This window comes from Schistocerca piceifrons, unplaced genomic scaffold (assembly GCF_021461385.2).
Source record: "Schistocerca piceifrons isolate TAMUIC-IGC-003096 unplaced genomic scaffold, iqSchPice1.1 HiC_scaffold_1808, whole genome shotgun sequence".
NCBI classification, from domain to species: domain Eukaryota; kingdom Metazoa; phylum Arthropoda; class Insecta; order Orthoptera; family Acrididae; genus Schistocerca; species Schistocerca piceifrons.
In genome coordinates, this window is record NW_025727688.1 from 183437 (window position 1) to 206452 (window position 23016).

Genomic DNA, 23016 nt, shown 5'->3' on the forward strand with positions numbered 1-23016 from the left:
CCGATGTTTCACATCAGGTTTACTGTATCCCTTTGACCTCCTTATTGACAATGAAACACAGAAATTGAATCGGAATCAAATACAAAAGCCACAATGCCGACTTAAGTGCAAGAAGACTGACTCTTCTTACTGTCCATGATTTGAAGGTTTCCTGTGAGACAAGTTTTAGATTCCGATGCTTCACGTCAGGTTTGTTGTATCCCTAGGACTTTCGTATTAACGATGAAGCACAGAAATTGCATCGTAATTACGTACAAGAGGCACTATCGCGACTTACGTACAAGAAGACTGACTCTTCTTAGTTTCTATGTTTTGAACGTTTCCTGTGAGACGAGTTTAGATTCCGATGCTTCATTTCAGGTTTACTGTATCACCTGGACCTTGTTATTGACGATGAATCACAGAAATTGCATCGGAATTAAATACAAAAGGAGCGATGCCGACTTAAGTACAAGAGGACTAACTCTTAATACATTCTATGATTAGAGCCTCTCGTGTGAGACCAGTTTTAGGTATCGATGCTTCACTTTAGGTTTACTGTATCCCTTTGACGTTCTTATTGACGATGAAGCACAGAAATTGCATCGAAATTAAATACAAAAGGCACATGCCGACTTAAGTACAAGAAGAGTGACACTTATTACTGTATATATTTTGAGCCTTTCGTGTGAGATCAGTTTTAGATTCCGATGTTTCACTTCAGGTTTACTGTATCCCTTATACCTTCTTATTGACGATGAAACACAGAAATTGCATCGGAATTAAATACAAAAAGCACAATGCCGACTTAAGTACAAGAAGACTGACTCTTCTTTTTGTCTATGTTTTGATTCTTACTTGTGAGACTACTTTTAGATTCCGATGCTTCACTTCAGGTCTACTGTATCCCTTGGACCTTCGTATTGACGACTTAACATAGAAATCTCATCGGAATTAAGTACAAAAGACACAATGACGACTTAAGTACAAGGAGACTGACTCTTCTTTTTGCCTATGTTTTGATTCTTCCCTGTGAGACCAGCTTTAGCTTCCGATGCTTCACTTCAGGTTTACTGTATCCCTTAGACCTTCTTATTGACGATTCAACACAGAAATTGCATCGGAATTATATACCAAAGACACAATGCCGACTTAAGTACAAGAGGACGGACTCTTCTTACATTCTATGAATTGAGCCCTTCCTGTGAGACCAGCTTCAGAAATCGATGCTTCACTTCAGGTTTACTGTATCATTTGGACATCCGTATTGACGATGAAACTCAGAAATTGCATCGGAATTAAATACAAAAGGCACAATGCCGATTGAAGTACAAGAAGACTGACTCTTCTTACTGACTATGTTTTGAACCTTCCCTGTGAGACCAGTTTTAGATTCCGATGTTTCACTTGAGGTTTACTGTATCCCTTTGACCTTCTTATTGACGATGAAACACAGAAATTGCATCGGAATCAAATACAAAAGCCACAATGCCGACTTAAGTGCAAGAAGACTGACTCTTCTTACTGTCCATGATTTTAATTTTTCCTGCGAGACAAGTTTTAGATTCCGATGCTTCACGTCAGGTTTGTTGTATTCCTAGGACTTTCGTATTAACGATGAAACACAGAAATTGCATAGGAATTAAATACAATAGGCACAATGCCGATTGAAGTACAAGAAGACTGACACTATTTACTGTGTAGGTTTTGAGCCCTTCCTGTGAGACCAGTTTTAGATTCCGATGCTTTACTTCACTTTTACTGTATCCCTTATACCTTCTTATTGACGATGAAACACAGCAATTGCATCGGAATTAAATACAAAATGCACAATGCCGACTTAAGTACAAGAAGACTGACTCTTCTTTTTGTCTATGTTTTAATTCTCACATGTGAGACTAGTTATAGATTCCGATGCTTCACTTCAAGTGTACTGTATCATTTGGACCTTCTTATTGACGATGAAACACAGAAATTGCATCGGAATTAAATACAGAATGCTGAATGCCGACTTAAGTACAAGAAGACTGACTCTTCTTATTGTCTATGATTTGAAACATTCTTGTGAAACCAATTTGAGATGCCAATGCTTCACTTCAGTTTCACAGTATCCCTTGGACATTCTAATTGACGATGAAAGTCAGAAATAGCATCGGATTTGAATACAAGAGGCACAATGCGATCTTAAGTACAAGAAGACTGAGTCTTCTCACTGTCTTTGTTTTGAACCTTTCTGTGAGACCAGTTTTAGATTCCGATGCTTCACTTCAGGTTTACTGTACGCCTTGGACCTTCTTATTGACGATGAAACACAGAAATTGCATCGGAATTAAATACAAATGGCACAATGTCGACTTAAGTAAAAGAAGACTGCCTCTTCTTAGTGTCTACGTTTTTAACATTTCCTGTGAGACAAGTTTTAGATTCCGATGCTTCACTTCAGGTTCATTGTATCCCTTGGAACTTCGTATTGACGATGAAGCACAGAAATTGAATCGGAATTATATACAAAAGGCACAATGGCGACATAAGTACATAAGACTGGCTCTTCTTAGTGTCTATGTTTTAAACCTTTCCTGTGAGGCCAGTTTAGATTCCGATGCTTCACTTCGGGTTTACTATATCACTTGGACCGTCTTATTGACGATGAAACACAGAAATTGCATCGGAATTAAATACAAAAGGAACGTTGCCGACCTACGTACAAGAGGACTGACTCTTCTTACATTCAAAGATTTGAGCCATCCCTGTGTGACCAGATTTAGGTATCTATGCTTCACTTCAGGTTTACTGTATCCCTTGGACATCCTTATTGACGATGAAACACAGATATTGCATCAGAATTAAATACAAAAGGCACAATGCCGATAGAAGAAGTAGAAGACTGACTCTTCTTACTGACTATGCTTTGAACCTTTCCTGTGAGACTAGTTTTAGATCGCGATGCTTAACTTCAGGTTTACTGTATCCCTTGGACCTTCTTATTGACGATGAAACACAGAAATTGCATCGGAATTAAATACAAATGGAGCGATGCTGACTTAAGAACAAGAGGACTAACTCTTATTACATACTATGATTAGAGCCTCTCGTAAGAGATCAGTTTTAGATATCGATGCTTCACTTTAGGTTTACTGTATCCCTTTGACGTTCGTATTGACGATGAAGCACAGAAATTGCATCGGAATTTAATACAAAAGGCACAATGCCGACTTAAGTACAAGAGGACTGACTCTTCTTACTGTCCATGTTTTGAGCCTCTCCTATGAGACCAGTTTTAGATTGCGATGCTTCACTTCAGGTTTACTGTATCCCTTGGACCTTCTTATTGACGATGAAACACAGAAATTGCATCGGAATTAATTACAAAAGTCACAATGCCGTCTTAAGTACAAGAAGACTGACTCTTCTTACTGTCTATGTTTGAACCTCTCCTGTGATACCAGTTTTAGATACCGATGCTTCACTTCAGGTTTAATGTACCCCTTGGACCTTCTTATTGACGATAAAAGACAGAAATTGCATCAGAATTAAATACAAAAGGCACAATTCTGACTTAAGTACAAGAGGACTGATTCTTCTTGCATTCTATGATTTGAGACTTTCCTGTGAGATCAGTTTTATATATCGATGCTTCTCTTCAGGCTTTGCTGTATCCCCTGGAGCTTCATATTGACGATGAAACACAGAAATTAGATCGGATTTAAATACAAAAGGGTCAATGCCAACTTAAGTACAAGAAGACTGATAGTTTTTACTGTCTATGTTTTAACCTTTCCTGTGAGACCAGTTTTTGATTCTGATGCTTCACGTCAGGTTTATTGTACCCCTTGGTCCTTCTTATTGAAGATGAAACACAGAAATTGCATCGGAATTAAATACAAAAGGCACAATGCCGACTTAAGTACAAGAGGACGGACTCTTCTCACATTCTATGAATTGAGCCTTTCGTGTGAGACCAGTTTTAGATTCCGATGTTTCACTCAGGTTTACTGTATCCCTTTGACCTTCTTATTGACGATGAAACACAGAAATTGCATCGGAATCAAATACAAAAGCCACAATGCCGACGTACGTGCAAGAAGACTGACTCTTCTTACTGTCCATGATTTGAAGGTTTACTGTGAGACAGGTTTTAGATTCCGATGCTTCACGTCAGGTTTGTTGTATCCCTAGGACTTTCATATTAACGATGAAGCACAGGCATTTCATCGGAATTACGTACAATAGGCACAATGGCGACTTATGTACAAGAAGACTGACTCATCTTAGTGTCTATGTTTTGAAACTTTCCTGTAAACCCAGTTTAGATTCCGATGCTTCACTTCAGGTTTACTGTATCACCTGGACCTTCTTATTGACGATGAAACACAGAAATTGCATTGGAATTAAATACAAAATGCACAATGCCGACTTAGGTACAAGAAGACTGACTCTTCTTACTGTCTATGATTTGAAACTTTCCTGTGAGACCAGTATTAGATTCCGATGCTTAAATCCAGGTTTACTGTATCCCTTATACCTTCTTATTGACGATGAAACATAGAAATTGCATTGGAATTAAATACAAAAGGCACAATGCCGATTGAAGTACAAGAAGACTGACACTATTTACTGTGTAGCTTTTGAGCCCTTTCTGTGAGACCAGTTTTAGATTCCGATGATTTACTTCACGTTTACTGTATCCCTTATACCTTCTTATTGACGATGAAACACAGCAATTGCATCGGAATTAAATACAAAAGGCACAATGCCGACTTAAGTACAAGAATACTGACACTTCTTACTGTATACATTTTGAGCCTTTCGTGTGAGATCTGTTTTAGATTCCGATGTTTCACTTCAGGTTTACTGTATCCCTTTGACCTTATTATTGACGATGAAACACAGAAATTGCATCGGAATTAAATACAAAAAGCACAATGCCCACTTAAGTACAAGAAGACTGACTCTTCTTTTTGTCTATGTTTTGATTGTTACTTGTGAGACTAGTTTTAGAGTTCTATGCTTCACTTCAGGACTACTGTATCCCTTGGACCTTCGTATTGACGACTTAACACAGAAATTTCATCGGAATTAAATACAAAAGACACAATGCCGACTTAAGTACAAGAAGACTGACTCTACTTACTGTCTATGTTTTGAACCCTTCCTGTGAGACAAGTTTTAGATTCCGATGCTTCACTTCAGGTTTACTGTATCGCTTGGACCTTCTTATTGACGATGAAACACAGAAATTGCATTGGAATTAAATACAAAATGCACAATGCCGACTTAGGTGCAAGAAGACTGACTCTTCTTTATGTCTATGTTTTAATTCTTACTTGTGAGGCTAGTTTTGGATTCCGATGCTTCACTTCCGGTGTACTGTATCATTTGGACCTTCTTATTGACGATTTAACACAGAAATTGCATCGGAATTAAATACCAAAGACACAATGCCGACTTAAGTACAAGAAGACTGACTCTTCTTACTGTCTATATTTTGAACTTTTCCTGTGAGACGAGTTTTAGATTCCATGGTTCACTTCAGGTTTACTGTATCGCTTGGACCCTCTTATTGACGATGAAACACAGAAATTGCATCGGAATTAAATACAGAATGCACAATGCCGACTTAAGTACAAGAAGACTGACTCTTCTTATTGTCTATGATTTGAAACATTCCTGTGAGACCAATTTTAGATTCCAATGCTTCACTTCAGGTTTACTGTACCCCTTGGACCTTCTTATTGACGATGAAGGTCAGAAATAGCATCGGAATTGAATACAAGAGGCACAATGACATCTTAAGTACAAGAAGACTGACTCTTCTTACTGTCTATGTTTTGAACCTTTCTGTGAGACCAGTTTTAGATTCCGATGCTTCACTTCAGCTTTACTGTACACCTTGGACCCTCTTATTGACGATGAAACACAAAAATTGCATCGGAATTAAATACAAATGGCACAATGTCGACTTATGTACAAGAGGACTGACTCTACTTACTGTCTATGTTTTGAACCTTTCCTGTGAGACCAGTTTTAGATTCCGATACTTCACTTCAGCTTTACTGTATCGCTTGGAGCTTATTAATGACGATGAAACACAGAAATTGTATCGGATTTAAATACAAAATGCACAATGCCGACGTAAGTATAAGAAGACTGACTCTTCTTACTGTCTATGTTTTGAGCCTTTCGTGTGAGACCAGTTTTAGATTGCGATGCTTCACTTCAGGTTTACTGTATCCCTTGGACCTTCTTATCGACGATGAAACACAGAAATTGCATCGGAATTAATTACAAAAGTCACAATGCCGTCTTAAGTACAAGAAGACTGACTCTTCTTACTGTCTATGTTTTGAACCCCTCCTGTGAGACCAGTTTTAGATTACGATGCTTCACTTCAGGTTTACTGTACCCCTTGGACCTTCTTATTGACGATAAAACACAGAAATTGCATCGGAATAAAATACAAAAGGCACAATGCCAATTGCAGTACAAGAAGACTTACTCTTTTTACTGACTATGTCTTGAACCTTTCCTGTGAGACCAGTTTAGATTCCTATGCATCACTTCAGGCTTACTGTATCGCTTGGACCTTCTTAATGACGATGAAACACAGAAATTGCATTGGAATTAAATACAAAATGCACAATGCCGACTTAGGTACAAGAAGACTGACACTTCTTACTGTATAGGCTTTGAGCCTTTCGTGTGGGATCAGTTTTAGATTCCGATGTTTCACTTCAGGTCTACTGAATCCCTTGGACCTTCATATTGACGACTTAACACAGAAATTTCATCGGAATTAAATACAAAAGACACAATGCCGACTTCAGTACAAGAAGAGTGACTCTTCTTACTGTCTATGTTTTGAACCCTTCCCGTGAGACCAGTTTTCGATTCCGATGTTTCACTTCAGGTTTACTGTATCGCTTGGACCTTCATAATGACGATGAAACACAGAAATTGCATTGGAATTAAATACAAAGTGCACAATGCCGACTTAGGTACAAGAAGACTGACTCTTCTTACTGTCTATGATTTGAAACTTTCCTGTGAGACCAGTATTAGATTCGGATGCTTCAATCCAGGTTTACTGTATCCATTGGACCTTCTTATTGACGATCAAACACAGAAATTGCATTGGAATTAAATACAAAATGCACAATGCCGATTGAAGTACAAGAAGACTGACACTATTTACTGTGTAGGTTTTGAGCCCTTCCTGAGAGACCAGTTTTAGATTCCGATGCTTTACTTCACGTTTACACTATCCCTTATACCTTCTTATTGACGATGAAACACAGCAATTGCATCGGAATTAAATACAAAAGGCACAATGCCGACTTAAGCACAAGAAGACTGACTCTTCTTTTTGTCTATGTTTTAATTCTTACTTGTGAGACTAGTTTTAGATTCCGATGCTTCACTTCAGGTGTACTGTATCATTAGGACCTTCTTATTGACGATTTAACACAGAAATTGCATCGGAATTAAATGTAAAAGGCACAATGCCGACTTAAGTACAAGAAGACTGACTCTTCTTTTTGTCTATGATTTGATTCTTACTTGTGAGACTAGTTTTAGATTCCGATGCTTCACTTCAGGTGTACTGTATACCTTGGACCTTCTTATTGACGATTTTACACAGAAATTGCTTCGGAATTAAATACCAAAGACACAATGCCGACTTAAGTACTAGAAGACTGACGCTTCTTACTGTCTATGTTTTGAACCTTTCCTGTGAGACGAGTTTTAGATATCGATGCTTCACTTCAGGTTTACTGTGTCGCTTGGACCTTCTTATTGACGATGAAACACAGAAATTGCATCGGAATTAAATACAAAATGCACAACGCCGACTTAGGTACAAGAAGACTGACTCTTCTTACTGTCTATGATTTGAAACTTTCCTGTGAGACCAGTTTTAGATTCCGATGCTTCAATTCAGCGTTACTGTATCCCTTGGACCTTCTTATTGACGATGAAAGTCAGAAATAGCATCGGAATTTAATACAAGAGGCACAATGCCATCTTAAGTACAAGAAGACTGACTCTTTTTACTGTATAGGTTTTGAGCCTTTCCAGTGAGGGCAGTTTTAGATTCCGATGTTTCACTTCAGGTTTAATGTATCCCTTATACCTTCTTATTGACGATCAAACACAGAATTTGCATCAGAATTAAATACAAAAGGCACAATGCCGACTTAAGTACAAGGAGACTGACTCTTCTTCTTGTCTATGTTTTGAACCTCTCCTGTGAGACCAGTTTTAGATATCGATGCTTCACTTCAGGTTTACTGTACCCCTTGGACATTCTTATTGACGATAAAACACAGAAATTGCATCGGAATTGAATACAAAAGGCACAATTCTGACTTAAGTACAAGAGGAATGACTCTTCTTAAATTCTATGATTTGAGCCTTTCCAGTGAGACCAGTTTTGGATATCGTTGCTTCACTTCAGGATTTGCTGTATCCCTTGGAGCTTTATATTGACCATGAAACACAGAAATTAGATCGGAATTAAATACAAAAGGCAAAATGCTGACTTAAGTACAAGAGGACTGACTCTTCTTACATTCCAAGGTTTGAGCCTTTCCTGTGAGACCAGTTTTAAATTCCGATGCTTTACTTCAGGTTTACTGTATCCCTTTGGTCCTTCTTATTGACAATGAAACACAGAAATTGCATCGGAATAAAATACAAAGGGCACAATGCCGACATAAGTACAAGAGGACTGACTCTTCTTACATTCTATGATTTGAGCCCTTCCTGTGAAACCAGTTTTAGATATTGATGCTTCACTTCAGGTTTACTGTATCCCTTGGACCTTCGTATTGACGATGAAACACAGATATTGTATCGGAATTAAATACAAAATTGACAATGCCGACTTAAGTACAAGAGGACTGACTCTTCTTACATTCTATATTTTGAGCCTTTCCTGTTAGACCAGTTTCAGATATCGATGCTTCACTTCAGGTTTACTGTATCACTTGAACATCCTTATTGACGATGAAACACAGAAATTGCATCGGAATTAAATACAAAAGGCACAATGCCGACTTAAGTACAAGAAGACTGACTCTTCTTACATTCTATGATTTGAGCCCTTCCTGTGAGACCAGCTTCAGATATCGATGCTTGACTTCAGGTTTACTGTATCCCTTGGACATAGTTATTGACGATGGAACACAGAAATTGCATCGGAATTAAATACAAAAGGCACAATGCCGATTGAAGTACAGGGAGACTGACTCTTCTTACTGACTATGTTTTTGTTCCTTTCCTGTGAGACCTGTTTTAGATTCCGATGCTTTACGTCAGGTTTACTGTATCCCTTGGACCTTCTTATTGACGATGAAACACAGAAATTGCATCGGAATTAAATACAAAAGGCACAATGCCGACTTAAGTACAAGGGGACTGACTCTTCTTGCATTCTATGATTTGAGCCTTTCCTGTGAGACCAGTTTCAGATATCGATGCTTCCCTTTAGGTTTACTGTATCCCTTGGACATCCTTATTGACGATGAAACACAGAAATTGCATCGGAATTAAATACAAAAGGCACAATGCCGATTGAAGTAGAAGAAGACTGACTTTTCTTACTGTCTATGTTTTGAACCTTTCCTGTGAGACCAGTTTTAGATTCCGATGCTTTACTTCAGGTTTACTGTATCCCTTGGACCTTCTTATTGACAATGAAACACAGAAATTGCATCGGAATTAAATACAAAGGGCACAATGCCGACTTAAGTACAAGAGGACTGTTTCTTTTTACATTCTATGATTTGAGCCTTTCATGTGAGGCCAGTTTTAGATACCGATGCCTCACTTCAGGTTTACTGTATCCCTTAAACCTTCGTGTTGACGATGAAACACAGAAATTGTATCGGAATTAAACACAAAAGGGACAATGCCGACTTAAGTACAAGAAGACTGACTCTCCTTACTGTCTATGCTCTGAATCTCTCCTGTGAGACAAGTTATAGAATCCGATGCTTCATTTCAGGTTTACTGTATCCCTTGGACCTTCTTATTGACGATGAAGCTTAGAAGTTGCGTCGGAATTAAAAACAAAAAGCACAATAGCGACTTAAGTACAAGAAGACTGTCTCCTCTTACTGTCTTTGATTTGAACCTTTCATGTGAGACCAGTTGTAGATTCCGATGCTTCATTTCAGGTTTACTGTATCCCTTGGACCCTCTTATTGACGATGAAACGCAGAAATTGCATCGGAATTAAATACAAAACGCACAATGCCGATTCAAGTAAAAGGAGAGTGACTCTTCTTATTGTCTATTATTTGAAACTTTCCTGTGAGACCAATTTTAGATTCCGATGCTTCACTTCACGTTTACTGCATCCCTTGGGCCTTCTTATAGACGATGAAACACAGAAATTGCATCGGAATTAAATACATAATGCACAATGCCAAATTAAGTACAAGAGGACTGACTCTTCTTACATTCTATGATTTGAGCCTTTCCTGTGAGACCAGCTTCAGATATCGATGCTTCGCTTCAGGTTTACTGTATCCCTTGGACCTTCTTATTGACGATGAAACACAGAAATTGCATCGGAATTAAATACAAAAGGCACAATGCCGATTGAAGTACAGGAAGACTGACTCTTCTTACTGACTATGCTTTGAACGTTTCCTGTGAGACCTGTTTTAGATTCCGGTGCTTTACGTCAGGTTTACTGTATCCCTTGGACCTTCTTATTGACGATGAAACACAGAAATTGCATCGGAATTAAATACAAAAGGCACAATGCCGATTGAAGTACAGGAAGACTGACTCTTCTTACTGACTATGTTTTGAACCTTTCCTGTGAGACCTGTTTTAGATTCCGATGCTTTACTTCAGGTTTACTGTATCCCTTGGACCTTCATATTGACAATTTAACACAGAAATTGAATCGGAATAAAATACAAAGGGCACAATGCGGACTTAAGTACAAGAGGACTGACTCTTCTTACATTCTATGATTTGAGCCTTTACTGTGAGACCAGTTTTAGATATCGATGCATCACTTCAGGTTTACTGTATCCCTTGGACCTTTTTTGTTGACGATGAAACACAGAAATTGTATCGGAATTAAACACAAAATGGACAATGCCGACTTAAGTACAAGAAGACTGACTCTCCTTACTGTCTATGCTTTGAATCTCTCCTGTGAGACAAGATATAGAATCCGATGCTTCATTTCAGGTTTACTGTATCCCTTGGTCCTTCGTATTGCCGATGAAGCATACAAGTTGCACCGGAATTAAAAACAATAGGCACAATAGCGACTTAAGGATAAGAAGACTGTCTCTTCTTACTGTCTTTGATTTGAACCTTTCATGTGAGACCAGTTTTAGATTCCGATGCTTCAGTTCAGGTTTACTGTATCCCTTGGACCTTGTTATTGACGATGAAACACAGAAATTGCATCGGAATTAAATACAAAAGGCACAATGCCGACTTAAGTACAAGAGGACTGACTCATCTTACATTCTATGATTTGAGCCTTTCCTGTGAGACCAGCTTCAGATATCGATGCTTCACTTCAGGTTTACTGTATCCCTTGGACATCCTTACTGACGATGAAACACAGAAATTGCATCGGAATTAAATACAAAAGGCACAGTGCCGACTTAAGTACAAGAGGACTGACTCTTCTTGCATTCTATGATTTGAGCCTTTCTGTGAGACCAGCTTCAGATATCGATGCTTCACTTCAGGTTTACTGTATCCCTTGGACATCCTTATTGACGATGAAACACAGAATTTGCATCGGAATTAAATACAAAAGGCACAATGCCGATTGAAGAACAGGAAAACTGACTCTTCTTACTGACTATGTTTTGAACCTTTCCTGTGAGACCTGTTTTAGTTTCCGATGCTTTACTTCAGGTTTACTGTTTCCCTTGAACCTTCTTATTGACGATGAAACACAGAAATTGCATCGGAATTAAATACAAATGGCACAATGCCGACTTAAGTACAAGAGGACTGACTCTTCTTACATTCTATGATTTGAGCCTTTCCTGTGAGACCAGCTTCAGATATCGATGTTTCACTTCAGGTTTACTGCATCCCTTTGACGTCCTTATTGATGATGAAACACAGAATTTGCATCGGAATTAAAAATCAAAAGGCACAATGCCGACTTAAGTACAAGAAGGCTGACTTATATTACTGTATAAGTTTTGAGCCCTTCCTGTGAGACCAGTTTTAGATTCCGATGTTTCACTTCAGGTTTACTGTATCCCTTGGACCTTCTGATTGACGAAGAAACACAGAAATTGTATCGGATTAAATACAAAGGCACGCTGCCGACTTAAGTATAAGAAGACTGACGCTTCTTACATTCTATGATTTGAGCCTTTTCTGTGAGACCAGATTTAGATATCGATGCTTCACTTCATGTTTACTGTATCCCTTGGACCTTCGTATTGACGATGAAACACAGAAATTGTATCGGAATTAAACACAAAAGGGACAAAGCCGGCTTAAGTACAAGAAGACTGACTCTCCTTACTGTCTATGCTTTGAATCTCTCGTGTGAGACAAGTTATAGAATCCGATGCTTCATTTCAGGTTTACTGTATCCCTTGGACCTTCGTATTGACGATGAAGCATACAAGGTGCACCGGAATTAAAAACAATAGGCATAATAGCGACTTAAGTACAAGGAGACTGTCTCTTCTTACTGTCTTTGTTTGAACCTTTCCTGTGAGACCAGTTTTAGATTCCGATGCTTCAGTTCAGGTTTACTGTATCCCTTGGACCTTCATATTGACGATGAAACACAGAAATTGCATCGGAATTAAATACAAAACGCACAATGCCGACTCAAGTACAAGGAGACTGACTCTTCTTACTGACTATTAATTGAAACTTTCCTGAGAGACCAATTTTGGATTCCGATGCTTGACTTAAGGTTTACTGCATCCCTTAGACCTTTTTATTGACGATGAAACACAGAATTTACATCGGAATTAAATACAAAAGGCACAATGCCGACTTAAGTACAAGAGGACTGACTCTTCTTACATTCTATGATTCGAGACTTTCCTGTGAGACCAGCTTCAGATATCGATGCTTCACTTCAGGTTTACTGTATCCCTTGGACATCCTTATTGACGATGAAACACAGAATTTGCATCGGAATTAAATACAAAAGGCACAATGCCGATTGAAGTACAGGAAGACTGACTCTTCTTACTGACTATGTTTTGAAACTTTCCTGTGAGACCTGTTTTGGATTCCGATGCGTTACTTCAGGTTTACTGTTTCCCTTGGACCTTCGTGTTGACAATGAAACACAGAAATTGAATCGGAGTAAAATACAAAGGGCACAATGCCGACATAAGTACAAGAGGGCTGACTCTTATTACATTCTATAATTTGAGCCTTTCCTGTGAGACCAGTTTATATATCGATTCTTCACTTAAGGTTTACTGTATCCCTTTGACGTTCTTCCTGATGATAAAACGCAGAATTTGCATCGGAATTAAATACAAAAGGCACAATGCCGACTTAAGTACAAGAGGACTGACTCATCTTACATTCTATGATTTGAGCCTTTCCTGTGAGACCAGCTTCAGATATCGATGCTTCACTTCAGGTTTACTGTATCCCTTGGACATCCTTATTGACGATGAAACACAGAAATTGCATCGGAATTAAATACAAAAGGCACAATGCCGACTTAAGTACAAGAGGACTGACTCTTCTTACATTTTATGATTTGAGCCTTTCCTGTGAGACCAGCTTCAGATATCGATGCTTCACTTCAGGTGTACTGTATCCCTTGGACATCCTTATTGACGATGAAACACAGAATTTGCATCGGAATTAAATACAAAAGGCACAATGCCGATTGAAGAACAGGAAGACTGACTCTTCTTACTGACTATGTTTTGAACCTTTCCTGTGAGACCTGTTTTAGATTCCGATGCTTTACTTCAGGTTTACTGTTTCCCTTGAACCTTCTTATTGACGATGAAACACAGAAATTGCATCGGAATTAAATACAAATGGCACAATGCCGACTTATGTACAAGAGGACTGACTCTTCTTACATTCTATGATTTGAGCCTTTCCTGTGAGACCAGCTTCAGATATCGATGCATCACTTCAGGTTTACTGCATCCCTTTGACGTCCTTATTGATGATGAAACACAGAATTTGCATCGGAATTAAAAATCAAAAGGCACAATGCCAACTTAAGTACAAGAAGGCTGACTTATATTACTGTATAAGTTTTGAGCCCTTCCTGTGAGACCAGTTTTAGATTCCGATGTTCCACTTCAGGTTTACTGTATCCCTTGGACCTTCTGATTGACGATGAAACACAGAAATTGCATCGGATTAAATACAAAGGCACGCTGCCGACTTAAGTATAAGAAGACTGACGCTTCTTACATTCTATGATTTGAGCCTTTTCTGTGAGACTAGATTTAGATATCGATGCTTCACTTCAGGTTTACTGTATCCCTTGGACCTTCGTATTGACGATGAAACACAGAAATTGTATCGGAATTAAACACAAAAGGGACAAACCCGACTTAAGTACAAGAAGACTGAATCTCCTTACTGTCTATGCTTTTAATCTCTCCTGTGAGACAAGTTATAGAATCCGATGCTTCATTTCAGGTTTACTGTATCCCTTGGACCTTCGTATTGACGATGAAGCATACAAGTTGCACCGGAATTAAAAACAATAGGCATAATAGCGACTTAAGTACAAGGAGACTGTCTCTTCTTACTGTCTTTGTTTGAACCTTTCCTGTGAGACCAGTTTCAGATTCCGATGCTTCAGTTTAGGTTTACTGTATCCCTTGGACCTTCATATTGACGATGAAACACAGAAATTGCATCGGAATTAAATACAAAACGCACAATGCCGACTCAAGTACAAGGAGACTGACTCTTCTTACTGACTATGTTTTGAAACTTTCCTGTGAGACCTGTTTTGGATTCCGATGCGTTACTTCAGGTTTACTGTTTCCCTTGGACCTTCGTATTGACAATGAAACACAGAAATTGAATCGGAGTAAAATACAAAGGGCACAATGCCGACATAAGTACAAGAGGGCTGACTCTTATTACATTCTATAATTTGAGCCTTTCCTGTGAGACCAGTTTATATATCGATGCTTCACTTAAGGTTTACTGTATCCCTTTGGCGTTCTTCCTGATGATAAAACGCAGAATTTGCATCGGAATTAAATACAAAAGGCACAATGCCGACTTAAGTACAAGAGGACTGACTCTTCTTACATTCTATGATTTGAGCCTTTACTGTGAGACCAGTTTTAGATTCCGATGCTTCAGTTCAGGTTTACTGTATCCCTTGGACCTTCTTATTGACGATGAAACACAGAAATTGCATCGGAATTAAAAAAAAACGCACAATGCCGAGTCAAGTACAAGGAGACTGATTCTTCTTACTGTCTATTATTTGAAACTTTCCTGTGAGACTAATTTTGGATTCCGATTCTTCACTTCCGGTTTACTGCATCCCTTGGACCCTCATGTTGACGATGAAACACAGAAATTGCATCGGAATTAAATTCAAAAGGCACAATGTCGACTTAAGTACAAGAGGACTGACTCTATTTACATTCTATGATTCGAGCCTTTCCTGTGAGACCAGCTTCAGATATCGATGCTTCACTTCAGGTTTACTGTATCCCTTGGACATGCTTATTGACGATGAAACACAGAAATTGTATCGGAATTAAATACAAAAGGCACAATGCCGACTTAAGTACAAGAGGACTGACTCTTCTTTCATTCTATGATTTGAGCCTTTCCTGTGAGACCAGCTTCAGATATCGATGCTTCACTTCAGGTTTACTGTATCCCTTGGACATCCTTATTGACGATGAAACACAGAATTTGCATCGGAATTAAATACAAAAGGCACGATGCCGATTGAAGTACAGGAAGACTGGCTCTTCTTACTGACTACGTTTTGAACCTTTCCTGTGAGACCTGTTTTAGATTCCGATGCTTTACTTCAAGTTTACTGTTTCCCTCGGACCTTCGTATTGACAATGAAACACAGAAATTGAATCGGAATAAAATAGAAAGGGCACAATGCCGACTTAAGTACATGAGGGCTGACTCTTCATACATTCTATGATTTAAGCCTTTCCTGTGAGACAAGTTTTAGATATCGATGCTTCACTTCAGGTTTACTGTATCCCTTTGACGTTCTTATTGATGATGAAACACAGAATTTGCATCGGGATTAAATACAAAAGGCACAATGCCGACATAAGTATAAGAAGACTGACGCTTCTTACATTCTATGATTTAAGACTTTTCTGTGAGACCACATTTAGATATCGATGCTTCACTTCAGGTTTACTGAATCCCTTGGACAACTTTATTGACAATGAAACACAGAATTTGCATCGGAATTAAATACAAAAGGCACAATGCCGATTGAAGTACAAGAAGACTGACTCTTCCTACTGTCTATGTTTTGAACCTTTCCTGTGAGACCAGTTTTAGATTCCGATGCTTCACTTCAGGTTTACTGAATCCCTTGGACCTTCGTATTGACGTTGAAACACAGAAATTGTATCGGAATTAAATACCAAATGGGACAATGGCGACTTAAGTACAAGAAGACTGACTCTTCTATCTGTCTATGTTTTGAATATCTCCTGTGAGACAGGTTATTAAATCCGATGCTTCATTTCAGGTTTACTGTATCCCTTGGGCCTTCGTATTGACGATGAGGCATAGAAATTGCATCGGAATTAAAAACAAAAGGCACAATAGCGACTTAAGTACAAGAAGACTGTCACTTCTTACTGTCTTTGTTTTGAACCTTTCCTGTGAGACCAGTTGTGGATTCCGATGCTTCAGTTCAGGTTTACTGTATCCCTTGGACCTTCTTATTGACGACGAAACACAGAAATTGCATCGGAATTAAATACAAAAGGCACAATGCCGACTCAAGTACAAGGAGACTGACTCTTTTTACTGTCTATGCCTTGAAACTTTCTTGTGAGATCGGTTTTAGATTCCGATGCTTCACTTCAGGTTTACTGTATTCCTTGGACATTCTTATTGACGATGAAACACAGAAATTGCATCGGAATTAAATACAAAATGCACAAAGCCGACTTAAGAACAAGAAGAGTGACTCTTCTTACTGTCTATGATTTGAAACATTCCTGTGAGACCAGTTTTAGACTCCGATGCTTCACTTCAGGTTTACTGTATCCCTTGGACCATTACTGTTGTCGATGAAACAGAGAAATTGCATCGGAATTAAATACAAAAGGCACAATGCCGACTTAAGTACAAGAAGACTGATTGTTTTTACTGTCTATGTTTGAACCTTTCCTGTGATACCAGTTTTTCATTCCGATGCTTCACTTCAGGTTTACTGTATCGGTTGGACCTTCTTATTGACAATGAAACACAGAAATAGCATCGGAATTAAATACAAATGGCACAATGATAATTTAAATACACTCCTGGAAATTGAAATAAGAACACCGTGAATTCATTGTCCCAGGAAGGGGAAACTTTATTGACACATTCCTGTGGTCAGATACATCACATGATCACACTGAGAGAACCACAGGCACATAGACACAGGCAATAGAGCATGCACAATGTCGGCACTAGTACAGTGTATATCCACCTTTCGCAGCAATCCAGGCTGCTATTCTCCCATGGAGACGATCGTAGAGATGCTGGATGTAGTCCTGTGGAACGGCTTGCCATGCCATTTCCACCTGGCGCCTCAGTTGGACCAGCGTTCGTGCTGGACGTTCAGAAAGCGTGAGACGACGCTTCTTCCAGTCCCAAACATGTTCAATGGGGGACAGATCCGGAGATCTTGCTGGCCAGGGTAGTTGACTTACACCTTCGAGAGCACGTTGGGTGGCACGGGATACATGCGGACGTGCATTGTCCTGTTGGAACAGCAAGTTCCCTTGCCGGTCTAGGAATGGTAGAACGATTGGTTCGATGACGGTTTGGATGTACCGTGCACCATTCAGTGTCCACTCGACGATCACCTGTGGTGTACGGCCAGTGTAGGAGATCGCTCCCCACACCATGATGCCGGGTGTCGGCCCTGTGTGCCTCGGTCGTATGCAGTCCTGATTGTGGCGCTCACCTGCACGGCGCCAAACACGCATACGACCATCATTGGCACCAAGGCAGAAGCGACTCTCATCGCTGAAGACGACACGTCTCCATTCGTCCCTCCATTCACGCCTGTCGCGACACCACTGGAGGCGGGCTGCACGATGTTGGGGCGTGAGTGGAAGACGGCCTAACGGTGTGCGGGACCGTAGCCCAGCTTCATGGAGACGGTTCCGAATGGTCCTCGCCGATACCCCAGGAGCAACATCGTCCCTAATTTGCTGGGAAGTGGCGGTGCGGTCCCCTAAGGCAATGCGTAGGATCATATGGTCTTGGAGTGCATCCGTGCGTCGCTGCGGTCCGGTCCCAGGTCGACGGGCACGTGCACCTTCCGCCGACCACTGGCGACAACATCGATGTACTGTCGAGACCTCACGCCCCACGTGTTGAGCAATTCGGCGGTATGTCCACCCGGCCTCCCGCATGCCCACTATACGCCCTCGCTCAAAGTCCGTCAACTGCACATACGGTTCACGTCCACGCTGTCGCGGCATGCTACCAGTGTTAAAGACTGCGATGGAGCTCCGTATGCCACGGCAAACTGGCTGACACTGACGGCGGCGGTGAACAAATGCTGCGCAGCTAGCGCCATTCGACGGCCAACACCGCGGTTCCTGGTGTGTCCGCTGTGCCGTGCGTGTGATCATTGCTTGTACAGCCCTCTCGCAGTGTCCGGAGCAAGTATGGTGGGTCTGACACACCGGTGTCAATGTGTTCTTTTTTCCATTTCCTGGAGTGTACAAGAAGGCTGACTCTTCTTACTGTCTATGTGTTGAACATTTCCTGTGAGACCAGTTTTAAATTCCGATCCTTCAGTTCAGGTTTACTGTATGGGTTGGACATTCTTATTGACGATGAAACACAGAAATTGCATCGGAACTAAATACAAAAAGCACAATGCCGACTCAAGTACAAGAAGACTGACTCTTTTTACTGTCTATGATTTGAAACTTTCCTGTGAGACCAATTTTAGATTCCGATGCTTCACTTCAGGTTTACTGTATCCCTGGGACCTTCTAATTGACGATGAAACACAGAAATTGCATCGGATTAAATACAAAAGGCACGATGCCGACTTAAGAACAGGAAGACTGACTCTTCTTACATTCTATGATTTGAGCCTCTCCTGTGAGACCAGATTTAAATATCGATGCTTCATTTCATGTTTACTGTATCCATTGGACATAGTTATTGACGGTGAAACACAGAAATTGCATCGGAATTAAATACAAATGGCACAATCCCGATTGAAGTACAAGAAGACTGACTCTTCTTACTGTCTATGTTTGAACCCTTGCTGTGAGACAAGTTTTAGATTCCGATGCTTCACTTCAGGTTTATTGTATCCCTTGGACCTTCGTTTTGGCGAAGAAGCACAGAAATTGCATCGTAATTACATACAAAAAGCACAATGGCCACTTAAGTACAAGAAGACTGACTCTTCTTAGTTTCTATGTTTTGAACCAATCCTGTGAGACCAGTTTAGATTCCGATGCTTCACTTCAGGTTTACTATATTACTTGGTCCTTGTTATTGACGATGTGACACAGAAATTGCATCGGAATTAAATACAAAAGGCACAATGCCAACTTAAGTACAAGAGGACTGATTCTTCTTACATTCTATGATTTGAGCCTTTCCTGTGAGACCAGTTTCAGATATCGATGCTTCACTTCAGGTTTACTGTATCCCATGGACATCCTTATTGACAATGTAACACAGAAATTGCATCGGAATTAAATACAAAAGGCACATTGCCGATTGAATTACAAGAAGACTGACTCTTCTTACTGTCTATGTTTTGAACCTTTCCTGTGTGACCAGTTTTAGATTCCGATGCTTTACTTCTGGTTTACTGTATCCCTTGGACCTTCTTATTGTCAATGAAACACAGTAATTGCATCGGAATTAAATACAAATTGCACAATGCCGACTTAAGTACAAGAGGACTGACTCTTCTAACATTCTATAATTTAAGCCTTTCCTGTGAGACCAGTTTTAGATATCGATGATTCACTTCGGTTTTACTGTATCCCTTGGTCCTTCATATAGACGATGAAACACAGAAATTGTATCGGAATTAAATACAAAAGGCACAATGCCGACATAAGTACAACAAGACTGACGCTTCTTACTGTCTATGTTTTGAACCTTTCCCTTGAGACCAGTTTTTCATTCCGATGCTTCACTTCAGGTTTACTGTATCCCTTGGACATTTTTATTCACTATGAAACACAGAAATTGCATCGGAATTAAATACAACAATAACAATGCTGACTTAAAAACAAGGGGACTGACTCTTTTTACATTCTATGATTTGAGTCTTTCCTGCGGGACCAGTTTTAGATATCGATGCTTCATTTCCGGTTTACTGTGTACCTTGGACCTTCTTATTGACGATGAAACACAGAAATTGCATCGGAATTAAATACAAAAGTCACAATCCCCACCTAAGTACAAGAAGACTGACTCTTGTTAGTGTCTATGTTTTGAACCTGTCCTGTGAGACAAGTTTTAGATTCCGATGCTTCACTTCTGTTTTACTGTATCCATTGGACCCTCTGATTGACGATGAAACACAGAAATTGCATCGCATTTGAATACAAAGGTCACAATGATTACTTAAGTACAAGAAGACTGACTCTTCATACTGTGTATGATTTGAAGCTTTCCTGTGAGACCAGTTTTAGATTCCAATGCTTTACTTCAGGTTTACTGTATCCCTTGGACCTTTATGTTAACGATGAAACAGAGAAACTGCATCGGAATGAAATACAAACGGCACAATGCCGACTTAAGTACAAGAAGACTGACTCTTCTTAGTGGCTATGTTTTTACCCTTTAATGTGAGACCAGTTTTAGATTCCGATGCTTCAATTCAGGTTTACTGTATCCTGTGGACCTTCTTATTGACGATGAAACACAGAAATTGCATTGGAATTAAATACAAAAGGCACAATGCCGACTTACGTACAAGACCTCTGACTCTTCATACTGTCTATGTTTTGAACCTTTCCTGTGAGACCAGTTCTAGAGTCGCATGCTTCACTTCAGGTTTACTGAATCCCTTGGCCTTCTCATTGACGATGAAACACAGATATTGGATCGGAATTAAATACAAAAGGCACAATGCTGACTTAAATACAAGAGGACTGACTCTTCTTACATTCTATGAATTGAGTCTTTCCTGCAGGACCAGTTTTAGATATCGATGCTTCACTTCCGGTTACTGTATCCCTTGGACCTTCTTATTGACGATAAATCACAGAAATTGCATCGGAATTAAGTACAAAAGTCACAATCCCGACCTAAGTACAAGAAGACTGACTCTTCTTAGGGTCTATGTTTTGAACCTGTCCTGTGAGACAAGTTTTAGATTCCGATGCTTCACTTCTGGTTTACTGCATCCATTGGACAATCTGATTGACGATAAAACACTGAAATTGCATCGCATTTAAATACAAAGGTCACAATGATTACTTAAGTACAAGAAGATTGACTCTTCTTACTGTCTATATTTTGAACCTTTCGTATTAGGGCAGTTTTAGATTCCGATGCTTCATTTCAGGTTTACTGTTTCCCTTGGACCTTCTTATTGACGATGAAACACAGAAATTGCATCGCAATCATATACAAACGGCACAATGCCGACTTAAGTACAAGAAGACTGACTCTTCTTACTGTCTATGCTTTTGAACCTTTCCTGTGAGACCAGTTTTAGATTCCGATGCTTCCCTTCAGGTTTACTGTATCCCTTGGACATTCTTATTGACGGTGAAACACAGAAATTGCATCGGAATTAAATACAAAGGGCACAATGCTGACTTAAGTACAAGAAGACTGACTCATCTTACTGTCTATGTTTTGAGCCATCCTGTGAGACCAGTTTTAGATTCCAATGCTTCACGTCAGGTCTACTGTATCGCTTGGACTTCTTATTGACGATGAAACACAGAAATTGCATCGGAATTAATTACAAAAGGCACTATGCCGGCATAAGTACAAGAAGATTGATTCTTCTTACTGTCTATGCTTTTATACCTTTCCTGTGAGACCAGTTTTAGATTGCGATGCTTAACTTCAGGTTAACTGTATCCCTTGGACCTTCTGATTGACGATGAAACACTAATATTGCATCGGAATTAAATACAAAAGACGCAATGCCGACTGAAGTACAGGTGGACTGACTCTTCTAACTGTCTACGATTTGAACCTATCCAATGAGACAATTTTTGGATTCTCACGCTTCACTTCAGGTTTACCGTATCCCTTGGACCTTCTTATTGACGATGAAACACAGAAATTGCATCGGAATTAAATACAAAAGACACAATGCTGACTTAAGTAGAAGAAGACTGACTCTTCTTAATGTCTATGTTTTGGACCTTATCTGTGGCACCAGTATTAGATTCCGAAGCTTCACTTCTGGTTTACGGTATCCCTTGGACAATCTAATTAACGGTGAAACACAGAAATTGCATCGGAATTAAATACAAATGGCACACTGACGACTTAAGTACAAGAACACTGACTCTTCTTACTAACTATCTTTCGAACCTCTCCTGTGAGACCAGTTTTAGATTCCGATGCTTCTCTTCAGGTCTACTGTAGCCCTTGGACCTTCTTGTTGACGATGAAACACAGAAATTGCATCGGCATTAATTACGAAACACACAATGGCGAACTGAGTACAAGAACACTGACTCTTCTTATTTTCTATTCTTTGAACATTTCCTGTGAGACCAATTTTAGGTTCCGATGCTTCAAATCAGGTGTTCTGTATCCCTTGGACCATCTAATTAACGGTGAAACACAGAAATTGCATCGGAATTAAATGCAAAAGGCACAATGCCGACTTAAGTACAA